Source organism: Mustela erminea, chromosome 6, assembly GCF_009829155.1.
Source record: "Mustela erminea isolate mMusErm1 chromosome 6, mMusErm1.Pri, whole genome shotgun sequence".
NCBI classification, from domain to species: domain Eukaryota; kingdom Metazoa; phylum Chordata; class Mammalia; order Carnivora; family Mustelidae; genus Mustela; species Mustela erminea.
The window spans coordinates 89,851,911-89,865,858 of record NC_045619.1 but is presented as its reverse complement, the minus strand read 5'-3'; the positions used below and the strand labels follow the sequence as shown (position 1 = coordinate 89,865,858).

Genomic DNA, 13,948 nt, shown 5'->3' with positions numbered 1-13,948 from the left:
TGAGGAGACTGAGGCTCAGAGAAGTCAAATAGGATGCCCTCAATCACCCAGCTAGTAAAGGTAGAAGAGATGATTGAAATCAGTCTTGTGTGACTCTAGACAAGATGCTGCTAACCAGCAACAAACCAACAACCTCAGTTGTGAGTTAGTATCACAATTGGAAATAGGACTTGGGTCTCACACTGTACTGCCTTTCTGCATTGAGGACTTACAGGGGAAAGAGGTAGATATTATTTGCCAGGATAAGAATTGGACACATTAAAGAAACAGAAATAGGGACCCCTGGGTGGCTCAGTCCATTGAGTGTCTGACTCTTGATTTCAGCTCAGGTCATGATCTCAGGATGGTGGGATCGAGTCCTGTGTCAGGCTCCATGCTAAACATTGAGTCCGTTTGGGATTCTCTCCTTCTCCCTCTGCCCCTCCTCCCTCCCTCTCTCTCTCTCTCCCCCTGTCTCTTCTCTCTCTAAATGAATAAATAAAATGAAAGAAAGAAAGAAAGAAAGAGAGAAAGAAAGAAAAAGAGAGAGAGAGAGAGAGAGAGAGAAAGAAAGAAAGAAAGAAAGAAAGAAAGAAAGAAAGAAAGAAAGAAAGAAAGAAAGAAAAGGCTATTTTCCTCACCCTCAACCCAATGCTTTCGTCACTAGAACTAAGAGCATGATAATAACTGTGAAGTTCTCTGCTCATGTAGAGTGTCCTGGGTTACATGCACTCTCATTTCACTCCTACAACACTTGGACATGGGCACTATTACTGCCCCATGTTATGTGAGAAGACAAAGGCTTACAGGCTACGCCACTTGCCCAAATGCAAATGGCAGGCTCAGGATAGAGCAGGGATTCAATGCAGACAACCCGTTCTCTTCATCCCTGTCTCCCTGTGAGCCATACTTTCCATCAGGTGTCATTGCCCCTTTCCCTCTGTGTCCATGATGGAGCCAAGAGGTTTACCCATCCCAGGAAGTGACATGAAACTTCAAAGATCCACAGAAATCTTCCTTAATTTCAAGCCTCAGCAAGCACAAATCATATTTCAGCCTATTATTTGAGGCAGTAGGAAGACACAGAGCTGTATTAGGGATTTTTTTCTTTGCTCTATCAGCAAGTTTCTCTGTGGCTTTTAGTCTTTTTCCTCCTCTGCAAAGACCTGCAAAACTGTTCTATCCTCTCATCTTAGAAAAGCACAAACCCAAACAGGGAGAGGCCTGCTTCTTCTTTTTCTTTCAGTTCCATGACTCTTTCAGCTCCCTTTTTCCCAGGCAAAGACCTCCCTCCAGGACCTGGAGAGCTGAGCCACTGGGAGCAAGAAGGGAGAGAAGCCAGCTTCCTCCTCCTAAAGGAGGAAAGGAGGGAGGATCTGCTGGCCTCAGGACAACAGAGTTAGCTAGAGGAGATGGCCCTCCCTGTCTGCCTGTCCTACTTGCTCAGCTGCTCAGCATCTGCCCTGCACCCAGGAGTGGGGCTACTCTAGGGTTTCTGCCAATCTCCTGGGCTCTGGCAAAAGGAGCCAAAAGGGGCGCAGATGTGTCCTGCATCCCAAAGCCCGCGGGCACTGTTGTGGGACTCTACAGTCCCTGTCTAGGGAGCCAGGAGAGACATCCTGACTTCATAGGTCTTCCTACCTCCGACATCCTCCACTCATATAGCTTTTATTCTCCCTGTCCTCCCTGTCACTCCCCAAAATCCTCCCAACCTGCTCAGAAGACAGCACATGCTGTAAGTGGAAAGAACTTTTGGCCGAACATCAAAAAGCTTGGGTTCACCCCTAGCTGTGTGGGCGCTATCCTCATCTATAGAATGTGGCAAATGGCAACTGCTCTGTATTTCCCACGAAGTGGTAAGAATGAGAGGAAAATGTCCGTGAAGATTCAGTTACGTCAGTTACGGAGGCAATGGCCAGGGTTGCTCTTCGTATGGCCACCACAGTGAACAGGGTACAGAGCAGCAGCGATGACACAGGTTTCACAATCAGGCAGATTAGGCATGAAATCCCGGCCTCTTCCTGAGACGGCTGGAGCTCATTTTCTTCATCTGTACATTGGGAATAAGATTGCCGGCTTCAAAGGATTGTCATGGGATTCAATGCGGGGATGGACAGCGAAACACCTAGTAGAGAGATAGGTGGCTGGTGAGAGCCACCTCTGTCTGTCCTCTCCCAGTGTTCCAAATCCAACCCAGGGCTGCAGACGCCTGTACTATGGATGGGCTGGCTGGACCTTGAGTAAAGGTACCTCCCCTAGGGACCAAATACAACCAAAGCACATGCTCTGAGCCCCAGCTGCACTGACCTGGAAGAAAAGTGTCATTTTTGCCCTCCAATCTACCAAGATTGCCCTGTCCTAGCCTCACGCATTAAAAGGTTTCCTGAAGCCCGCTGGGACTCCGGTACCAGAGTTCCAGGCAAGACATAATGCACGGACATTAGAGACAGTGAAATCTCACACAGAGCTACAAATACACATCCATAGACACAGCCTCCAGACTGAGATTTCTAAACAAGACTCTGGTTATACTTTGCCCCCATTCGATCCACTTTTGATATATTTTTGACTCTCCACTGTTAGGGAAATGAAATGCTAAAACTAGCAGGTGAGAGCTGAAAGTTTCACAAGGAACAGGGTATTTACAGAGTCCTGAAATCTTTAGAAGTGCACCATAATTTTAAAAAATGATAATTTTTTAACTGGTGTACCTCATTTTATTATGGTTTGCAGATAGGTTGTTTTGTTTGTTTACTTTGTTTTTTTTTTTAATTTTCTGGTGATTTAAGATTCATTGTTTATGTACCACACCCAGTGCTCCATGCAATACGTGCCCTCCTTAATACCCACCAATAAAAGTAAAGAGAAGAAGAGTAGCATCTCGTGTTACCAGTAATGGGAAAAGCGATACCATGTGCTCCCCGATGTGAGGCACTGAGGGCACAGGAGCACATATGGAATCCTGACAAAATCGTCCTACCCACATCAAATCATGTGAAACTGCAAGCCAACCAAACTGAGAGACAGTCTACAAAATAGGAGAACTGTGCTCTTTAAAGGTCAGCACCCTGAGACAGAAAGGAAAGCCAAGGAGCAGTTCCGGCTTAAAGAAGAAAAGAGACAGAGAAAACTATATGCACTTTGTGATTCTACGTATTATTAGGAAAATCATGAAATCCAAGCTAAGTCTATAGGTTGGATAATACTATTGTATCAATCTTAAATTTCCTAATTTTGATCATTGTACCGTGGTTGTGAAAATCATTGTTTTTAGATAAGGGTAAAGGGGTATAAGTATCTGCAAATTACTCAAAAGTTTCAGGGGAAAAAAAAGGCAGTGTGATAACGCAAAATATGAACTCTTGAAGATCCAAGGGACAGGTGTACCAGAGTTCTCTTTACTACCCTGAAAATTCTTCCGTAAGTTTGAAATTATTTCAAAAGAGGAATTAACAAAATTCAAAAAAAAAAAAAAAAGGTTCAACCCTAAATTGGTGACATTTGAGGATTTCTTAGCTCTCACCTCCAACTATCTGAACAATCTTATGTTCCACTCATTCTCACATTTAGCCACCCTGAGCTGCTTGATTTTTCCCAAAACAATCCCTACATTTTCCACTTTGGTTTTCATTCTCACTCAGATCTCTCTGCCAGCAGACTTCTTTTTACTCCTTCAACTTTTTAAATCCTATTCAACCCTGGACCTCCTTACAAAAAATTACCCAGTATTAAGGAAGAAACCCTTGTTAGCTCCTAAACCCATCCAGTCTGCTGGGTTTACTCCTAAATCCGGGTGAAGTCACCGTTCAGGGCAGAGTAAGCTAGCCTCGGATTTCACCCAGGAAACCACAAACCGAATTCAGAGACTGAATCTAGGCTGCCACCTGGTGGTCATTAGGAATACATGCGTTTGAAGAGTTCTGTGAACCAGTTTGCAGGATGGAAAGTCAGGACAGGAATTCGGCCTGCAGCCTCCTTTGATCCATCTGTGGGTTATAAAAATCCATTTCATGGATCGATTTTAGACAATTAAAGATAGATTCATTGTTTTTCACAGAATACTCATGCAATAAAAGAGAGTTATTATAATTAGAAACATAAAATAGTATACTGAAATCTTAAAGACCATTTATTTCCATTTTACCATTTTATAGTTAAGGAACATGAATTCCAAGAGGGATGCAGAGCAAGTCCTAAAAAACAGACTTTTTGACCCCGCAGTCCTTTAGCAAATGTAGGTCAGAAGAAGCAAGTTCATTATGAGCATGACAAAAACTATGATAGGTAAACATAGAATGCTTTGAGTGGTTTAAATCTTTCATCCTGTCTTCTTTTCTGCCTTATCTTCCCATCCTCTCATCTGCCTTCTAAGGTGGGCTGCCAGCTGCTAGCTCCAAGTGAGTAAGGGCAGGAGGGGACTCCAGAGCGGGAGGAAGGAGGAGGATGGTTGCAACAGGGGCTACTGCCTGGGGAAGGGTGCCATGTTCCCTCCGATGAGGTAGACCAGAGCAATCAGGGTGGTGGTGCTTCACTTTCACTTTCTCTTGTGTTATGAATCTCTTCCTTTCAGAGTCTCCCTCTGTGCTTCCGTCTGGTTCAGTGTTTCTTCCTTCTTCTTCTCCACCTCTTCCTCCTTTTCTTTGAAACTAAAAAAGGGATGCTTCCTTGGCACCAAGACTGCTGCAAAGACCAAGGGCTTGGCACCAAGACTGCTGCAAGAGACCAAGGGCTGATAACACATACATCATTTCCCCTCCTGCAGCTCTCCCTCTGATCAGCCAATGACAGTTATCCCACTTCCTCTGATTAACTGACACAACACTGATGCAGCATGATAAGGTCTTTCCAGAAATCCTGGTTTGTTCTCCAGTCCCTCACTGGGTTCCACTCCATACCCTCGCTTTACCCACCAGAGCCTCTAGTTCACTACAACTGGGGAACAGTCTGACTTTGGAGGGATGGCCTCGGAGCTTCAGGGCTTCCCTTCTGGGGAGATGACGGGCTTAGAAAAGAGCCACCCGTCCCTCTAATCTATTCACCTCCTGGCCCACCTCAGTGTAACCCAAGTGCTCATGCAAGGGCTCATGCACATGAGTATGGGCACTTACAGAGGTAAGTAAGTAAGTGCCCATACTCACCCAACATTTTTTTTCCCTTACACCAAATCTACAGCAACCACCAAATTCTACCTGCTGTCGTGGCTTTTAATGCCTATCCCCTTAAAGATGTTAGACTATTGGACCAAAGACCCCAGTTTTAAATATTCCTAAATATTCCAAATCCATGGGGTCACTAACCTCCTGGCACTTATTTCATAGCTCCCCCAAGCTTCAACCCAAGATAAATGATTTTTTTTAAAGGGAAACTTATTTATTTACTTATATAGAACATGCATGAAAGAGCAGGCATGAAGGGGTAGAGGGAGGGGGAGAGAGAGAACCTTAAGCAGGCTCCACGCTCAGCGCAGAGCCCAACACAGGGCTCGATTTGAGTGACCCCAAGATCATGAACCTAAGCTGAAATCAAGAGTTGGACACTCAACCAGGTGCTCCCTTAAATATTTTTTATTCAAAAAAATTATATTGTTTTTCTGTCATCCCCTCTTTCTTTTCCTGCCACCAATGCTATCATTGTCATGAGTGTTATGAGTGATCCATACCAGGTACCTGGTATGGAGGGGAACCCAACAGCAGCCCTCTTTTCTTCTAGACAGGGAGACCAAGATGAAAATGTTTCCACATTTCTTATCCCTCGAGTCCATGGAGCCCCAAAAGAACCCTGCCTCTCATCCTCCTACATCCTCAGATCCTTCCTCCTCCACTGCACATACACTCCATACTATGGGCCCCAGGCTCTTTGCTCTTCAATAGGCTTGTAAAGCACTGAGCATTCACTGTATGTGTCTCACTTGAGACCTTAATGAGGTGCTGTGCTTCTCAAGTTAAACAGGCTTGATCAAAAGATAGATCACAGCTCATAGGACAGTTAAACAATCTTACGCTCAAACCATTTGAGTATGATGAAAGACATGAGTGTCACTATTTAATCTAGAGAAGACAGAACTGTAGTGTCTTTGGTGGAGGAAAACTTTCTCGAAAGTAATTTCCTTGGGACAGTCCTCAAAAAAAAAAAAAATACACTAATACGTTTGGGAACTACAAACTCTCCCCTTCTAGGGAGTTGCATTCTTATGAGCTTATTAAAAGCTTCAAGAAGTTGTGTCTAGAAATCACGTTTGTCTCTTGTTGACCATATGTTTCCCCAAATTATTTAATCAACTGGAGAGTGCACCCTGTAAGGCAGAGCATTTTACATTGTGTCTCTTCATATGCCCCTGCACCTCGCTTCTTTCTGGCACCACCTAATAAAATGCAACTTGGATAGAATTTTAATTTCAGGTCTCTGAAAGAGTACCCTCCACAGAGGCCTAGGACAGACTGCTCCTCTGGGCTGCAGGATTACAAACAAGGAAGGATAGCAAGACAGAAGGAAGGACTTTCCTGCAACTGTGATTCAACAGGAAGGGTGTTTAAGGAAAGTTTGCAAATCCCATTTCTTGGAATCCTGAACTCCCAGAACACAGAAGCAAAGAGAAGGAGATGACCTTGGTGGACTCTTTTCTGTCTGGAGAAAGTCTAGAAAACCCTCGATTAGTTGAACCACAGCCTTCCTTCCTACAAATCTATCCACTATTTCCACTTTCAAGCCTTTGGTATGGCAAGGAGAAAAATTCACTCAAACTCCCACATCAGCAATGTGAAGGAACCAGACTCAGTGAAGAATGGATGTTTGCAAAGCCTCACTCACATCCGAGAAAGGAGAAAGGCTGAGGGCTGAAATAAAAGCAGGTCACTTGCAGCTGCACCTGGGTGGAGGGGCCCAGCTGCTTGGCCCCGAGCAGGGCTGGGAGCTGCAGCTTCTCTGTCACGGGACAGCCTCTCTGAGCAGCTGTCTGGGATCCCTGGCTAGGATCAGGCTGGGCCAGCTGCCAGTGGAGTGTTCCATCCTGCAGCCTCAGAACCCACTCCCAGCTCTAGCTCAGCTGGGCCACTCAGAAACCATTCTTACCTCTCAGGGCTCTCCAGTTACCTGTCTGGGGGATAATATCATTCACAAGCAATTTTTATTTGGCTTTGCCATGGACAATAGTTGTTTTCTACTGCATCTTCTATTACCTGCAGGATGATTTCTTACCAAAGGTCTGTCACTTAATATTTTCATTTTCCACAATAAACCACATGTAGCCACATGAGAGAAAAGAACAATAATGGCTGCAGAGGTCATAGATTCCTAGAGCCAAGAGAATATTTGAAAATATTTCTGTATTTGTCAGAAGAGGAAACTGATGTCCATGAAACCACGTAACAATCACAAGGTTAATGTTAAAGTGGAGGGTCCCTTCTACTCCCAATTCAATGTTTATACTGAATTCCTTAATGCCCAAGGGAGAGGGCTCCCACAGGGACACACGGGCCATGTGATAAGGCGCTGTACAGCCAAATCGCATAGGCAGTAAGTTGAGTCCTAAAGATGTTAATTCCTATGCACTGGACTACAGAGCCACCTAACGGCAGAGTCTGATGCTGGCGCCCACTCTCCTAACCAAGACACTACCAATATTGATCAAAATGTTAGCATTTTGGACAGAACCACCAATGAGTCCTGTGCTGACAAGCCCTGTTATCTTCAAAGACATTTAGCATCTCTGGCCCTCGGACGCTAACTACCAGGAGCAGCTTGACAGTCACTCGGAAAATTAAAATGCCATTCCGTATTTACAAACTTTCTGTAGAGGTACTCCTCTCTAGACCCCAACTGTTAAGGCAAATATTGCATTTCAGAAACTTAGGGCTAAAAATAATTTTAAAGAGCTCCACTGGTTTAGTTGTTTTCATTGTATGGCAGGTGTTGGAGAAGTGGGAAGACAGCTGATCACCAATGATAAATGTTAGCCAGGAGTGACAGTGATTGAGGGTTGAGGAAAATTTTTCAGAGTTTATAAAAACTTCTTGGAACTGAAATCCAATAAACTGGAGACATCTCCAGGTTGTGACAGAGTTTTTAAAAATTCATCTTTAAAAGTCCCTTGGGAAAGCAGTCATTTATTTAGAAAGAAGGGGAGAAGAGAAAAAGAGAAAGAAGGAAAGAGAGAGAGAGAGAGAGAAAGAATTTAAAGAGGTTTAAGCATTTTTTTTTTAAAGGGCTAATAAGTCAACCCCAAAAGAACTTGTCCACGATGTCATGCATATTTAAAAACAAGCTTCTATAGAATTACCAGAGTGTGAAAGAGGTATGCAAACTCATCCATTTTGCTGAGAACTGTCTCAAGTGTGTGATAGGGCTGTGAGCATTATGTCTGAGACAAATGTGAGTTAACTTTTAGACACCCCTCCTCCTGGGGACAGAAAGCTTTATCACACAGAGATTCCAGTAACTTGGTAGGAAGACTCCTACACATGCATTGTTAAACGGGAGGTACCTTTCCCTTAATAGGAAAAGACTTTTCATTTTACAAAGACTAAGGCAGCCCTCTGACAGGAAGGGCTCTTTCGTGGTGAGCTCAGTGACTTCAGATCTTTTGTTCTTCAGTCTCCTGAGCTAGGGCAAAGGATGTGGCTGGGGTAGGAGGTGGAGACTATGCATGTGTGTGTGTGAGTGTGTGTGTTCTCATTTCCGCTTCCCCTTTCTGAGCTGGCAACAGAAATTTAATGAGGACAGAGAGAAAGGTACAACATGCAATATGATACTCTGTCACTGTCCTCACTCAGATCCCGATACCTGGGAAGGGCTTCGCCCAGCTTCGCTAACCGCTCTGCCTCAAACTTTGCTCCCTACCTGCCGATAGGTGAGTATAATTTCCACCTCAGTTTTAAGATTATACTGATATGGGATGGTGCTGGGAGAGAGGAGAGAAATCAGGTTGCCAAGAAAAGGGAAAAATCAAGAGAAAATCTTCCACATCCCTGACTTCAGTCTTAAAAAATTCATCACTGTGTCTCTCAGAGCAAAAAGGACCCTTTGCTTTTTTTTTTCCTCCTGCCTACTACAGGAAAGGTACTCTATATAGGGTCACAAAACATGGGTTCTTTTGATGGTCTGAATTACTATTTTAAATTACTATTTAAAAGTTTCACTTTTCTCGTGTAGGACGTTCCTCTGTGTGTCTTGCTATATACTCCCTTGTCCTGTAATTTCAAACTGATTCTAACTTTGAAAGTTTTTCTCAAGGAGTAAAGTTCCTTACTTCACTGCAGGTCCCATTCTAGTGCTCGTAACTGTGAACTAGTGGGAATACCTCACCTAAATCAGTGCTGCTTTGTATCTACTCTCCTCTGAAGCTGCAGAAGAAAGCTGACAAGGAGATAAGCTACAGAAAGATATGTTGGGAGTAGATATGAGGGAGAAGTCATGCAATTGGACAGTGCCAGGCCAATTTAACTGGAAGGCTCAAGAGGGACAAGCACATGTGGGGATTGTTTCTCAGGCTGTACATCTCAGAGATGGATATAGGGATACACTGATCACTTCATGACTTACATCATCTCAGGTGGGGAAGGATCCATGTTCCTGCAACATCCTTTGTCATAGTGGCAGCCGGGCTGAGAATGTCACCACCTACGTGACTTTTGGGGAAAGTAGAAAAATGGAAAGATCTTCCACACTGGGGTTTTCCCAGGCCCTTGCTGTGCAACTGAGCTTTCCATTGGGTGGAGAAGAGGCAGGTCCCCGACACAAAACAGCAACAAGATAAAAGAGCCCCCCAGAAATGGTTTGATAAAGATCATGAGGATTTATAAATACCAGTGACTCTGTCTATTACAAATGGCTGCCTGTCTAGGCAAGGGGACTTCTTAAACAGTATGTGGCAGGTGCTGAGGTTAGCAGATTGGAGGTTGGAGGCCTTCAGGTTGTGTGCCCAAGCTGCAGGTTAACAGTTCTTAAGCTTGAGGGATTGGAGCTGAAAATCTGGTATGAGTCTCCTATAACAGGAAGCTTTACTAGGAGGAGAGTAGGCCGGGTTTATCATGTATCTCTACTAGATTAGTATCAGAGAGAACAAGCAGAAGATAGAACAAGAGGGATAGAAAGAGATCTAATAAATGATTTCTTATTCACGGGCACCCCAGGGAGTTTAGAAACTCTTTATAGCCCTACTGATAGCTATTCCCCATAACTCCCCTGGTCCCTGAAAGGGAGATGGAACCCTGCAATTAAGCATTACATAGTGGCCCTGGGAGTCAACACAGTCATTTTTAGTTCAGGGTTTCTAATAGAGAATGACTCGTATTCTAATAGAGAATGGAGAGGAAGTCTTGTCCTAGTTTAAATCATGACTCATGGGTCCACCCTGGGCTACAGTAAGGGGAAAAGATCCAACAGTGATTGTCACTTGATAATTGGCAACTATTCTGCTTTCCACCTAAAGGACAAAAGTTAAGTGGGTATCCCAGTACCCATGGTACTTTTTCCCCTCCCACACCCAATCCCAATACAAAAAGGCCTAAACACAGATTCTGAGAAGAAGGGGGGGTGTAGATCATTGTGAAAGAAAAAGAGAGGAGAATTAAAATGAGCACATGAGAGAAAGAGCTGCATTCCCATAGAAACAGGACCAAAGAATTGAAGACATGGAATCAAAGAACTAACAAATCCACTCATCCTCACTCCTGTCTCCAGACCAAGCCATCTGCAAACCAGGACAGGTAAACAGAGGTTTCTTCATCTTGCTGTCTTTGCAGCCCATCCAGGTGAAAAAAATTAGTGTCTCACAGCACTGAGAGCACAGGATTACTCTTTTCCAAATATATAACCTTAATGTTTCCCTGGTACTTTATGAGCCTTCCATAAAGCTCATTCACACTCTGAAGCTGGACATAGGGAAGGAAAGGAAGGAGAGAGAAATGGGTTTTAGATGGTCACTTTTCAGTATTTATTCAGCTGAAATTATTTATGTGAGAAAGATGGTAAGAGAGGAGGGTAAAATAGTTATATTCATTCACTGAAAATTTTCTTTGTATTATTTATCAAATAACATCTCCCTTTTTCCCTGAAATAGACTGAACTGCTGCTTTAGATCATAGGAGTCTCAGAATGCTCAGATGCTATATTCAGGGGAGTTTTTGTTCTGAAGATCTTCCCAACTGCAGTGACATGGAAGAGAACTAGAAATTAGGAATATATTTCCTATCTATGCAGGAATGTGAGACATACTGCAGGTTGGGTGTGTGTGTCAAATGGGGTGCTGTCACCCTGGCCTGAGATGGAGGTTGTCCTTATCTACAGCAAAATGGCTGTCCTGGGATTTCCCGGCCCTTTGCAAGGGTGGGGATATGTGCATATCTTGGCTGTAAATATGGATAAGATGCAGAAGCTCTTGTGGGCCCCATCATGGAAACTCTGTTTCCTTCTTATCTACTCCCACACTTGTTTTCACTCTCAGTCCCAGTTTACAGGCCCTGTTTGGGCATAGGCACAATATGGAAAGAAGAGAAGAGAAGTCTTTCTAACACGTGTTCCTGGGAGGAAGCCCAGCTAGAGAGGAAACCAGAGTGGCATGAGGAAGGTGGTGTTATGTAAAGGAAAAAGCATAGACCTCGGGCTCAGATCTTGCGAGTTACAGTCCCATTTATAACCTTAATATTTATGTGATTTCGGGTAAGCCTCCCCTTCTCTCTCTCTCTCCCTCTCTCTCTCTCTCTTTTCTCACTTTCTCTCTCCCAACCCTTTCTCTTTTTCAAAATGACTGACCAGGATCTCTCAGATCCCTTTGGGCATGGAGTAAGAAGGAACGAACTACTTACTGTTTATGTTTTCTCTCTGCTCCGCAGCCATCTGGATTTGATACCCACTGTTGTATGCCACTGCTCACTCCTTCTTCTTTCTTATTCCTGAAAGTGTTCTGACTTTGGTGAATGGTTTAGACTGAGGGAAGATTAATAATAATAATTGTTATTGTTTAATCAGCACTTCCTTTATATATCAGGTACCTAACCTCCATTACCTGATATTAGCCCCCAGTAGCCCAACAAGTTGTGTGTTACCTGTTTTATATACAAAGAAACTTAGATTTAGAGGGGACAGATGATTTTAGCAAGGACACACATACAGTAAGTAGATAGAACTGTGATTTTAAACAAAGCTAACTCTGATCCCAAGTCCCTTGCTCTTTCTTTACAGGCCCTCTCTTTTCCTTCCCAAGAGTTGGCCATCTTCACTGGGCCCCTTAAAAATATCCCCATGAGACACCTGTAAGCAGAGCTGATATTTGGCAGGTACAAATTGGTAGACCCATAATGATTGTTAAAATATTTCCATGCTAATTTATGATAAATATCAATTGCCCCAAGTCCAGTGACTTCCCATGACCAACTTGACTCTCCCAGCTCTCCCCACAAGATTCCCCAGACCAGTGCCAGAAACTCAATGCCATATACTTGCAGGACCCAGCTACGGGGCTGTGACTGGTGTCAACTCTGATTGGCCTGTGTTACTCTATAACCACCCTTAAATGTTCTGAATGGCACAGCAATCCGAAAGCAATGTGGAATCCCAGGCAGACTTTTTCCTCTCAACTGGAACTTTGTTGGACCTGCTGCTGAACTGACAGGTGAGCCTGACAAAAGCAGAATTGCTTCGTAATCTAGTCGGGAGTTAGGAAGGAAAACTATGCTAATAACCAAAAAAGGCAACATTTCCTTCACTAAGATTGACACAAAACCAAGCATGAATTAATTTCGGTTTTTGCTGTCTCTTCTATATGAGGCTATAAAGTTTCCGTAGAGAGTTTCCGTAGCATGTGAAATGCAGAATTCACTGAAATAGTTTCTTTCTTTTATCCCAAATTACGTGTACCACTGATATTTGGGTAGAGATATTAGTTTATTTTCTTATTCTATAATTAATGGAAAGACCATATAACTAGAATCAGACCAACCTGAGTTTAATTCTCAACATTATAAGATCCTAATTATATGACCCTGGATAAGTCACATATGTCTCTGAGCTTCGCATAACAATTGTTAGCTCAAAGGTGATTGTCAGGATAAAGTGAGATAGTTTACAAGAAGGTTTTATGGATAAATATAAGGTACTCTGTATATCCCAGTAATTTTAGGACCTATCACTTTGGCACATGATACTATATGGCGAATTTCTGACTACATCCTTTAGAACACAGACTGAATGTATATGGTATATGCAATGCATAATAATGACAGACCAATAAAGGTTTCCTCCTGCTACTACACTTGCTACTTCTGCTGACGATTTTTTTTTATATCTTTTTTTTTTAATTTTTTATTTTATATAAATATATGTTTTTATCCCCAGGGGTACAGGTCTGTGAATCACCAGGTTTACACACTTCACAGCACTCACCAAAGCACATACCCTCCCCAGTGTTCATAATCCCACCCCCTTCTCCCAACCCCCCTCCCCCCAGCAACCCTCAGTTTGTTTTGTGAGATTAAGAGTCACTTATGGTTTGTCTCCCTCCCAATCCCATCTTGTTTCATTTATTCTTCTCCTACCCACTTAAGCCCCCATGTTGCATCACCACTTCCTCATATCAGTGAGATCATATGATAGTTGTCTTTCTCTGCTTGACTTATTTCGCTAAGCATGATACACTCTAGTTCCATCCATGTTGTTGCAAATGGCAAGATTTCATTTCTTTTGATGGCTGCATAGTATTCCATTGTGTATATATACCACATCTTCTTGATCCATTCATCTGTTGATGGACATCTAGGTTCTTTCCATAGTTTGGCTATTGTGGACATTGCTGCTATAAACATTCGGGTGCACGTGCCCCTTTGGATCACTACGTTTGTATCTTTAGGGTAAATACCCAATAGTGCAATTGCTGGGTCATAGGGCCAGCATTTTGAGGAACCTCCATACTGTTTTCCAGAGTGGCTGCACCAGCTTGCATTCCCACCAACAGTGTAGGAGAGTTCCCCTTTCTCCG

The 13,948-nt window shown here is 43.3% G+C and overlaps 1 protein-coding gene across 3 annotated transcripts in view; it reads left to right on the top strand.

Moving 5' to 3' along the window:
* The first annotated feature begins 8,611 nt into the window (after positions 1–8,611).
* TESPA1 (thymocyte expressed, positive selection associated 1) overlaps positions 8,612–13,948 on the top strand; it is a 28,432-nt gene continuing 23,095 nt past the window's right edge. Inside the window, exons 1-2 of one of the 3 annotated variants that reach the window (XM_032348497.1) lie at positions 8,613–8,824; positions 12,506–12,586. The gene's annotated coding sequence lies outside the window, so the exon portion shown is untranslated. Of the gene's footprint in view, positions 8,825–12,419; positions 12,587–13,948 lie in introns of all 3 variants that reach the window. The other 2 variants (XM_032348496.1, XM_032348498.1) reach the window with 2 other exon arrangements.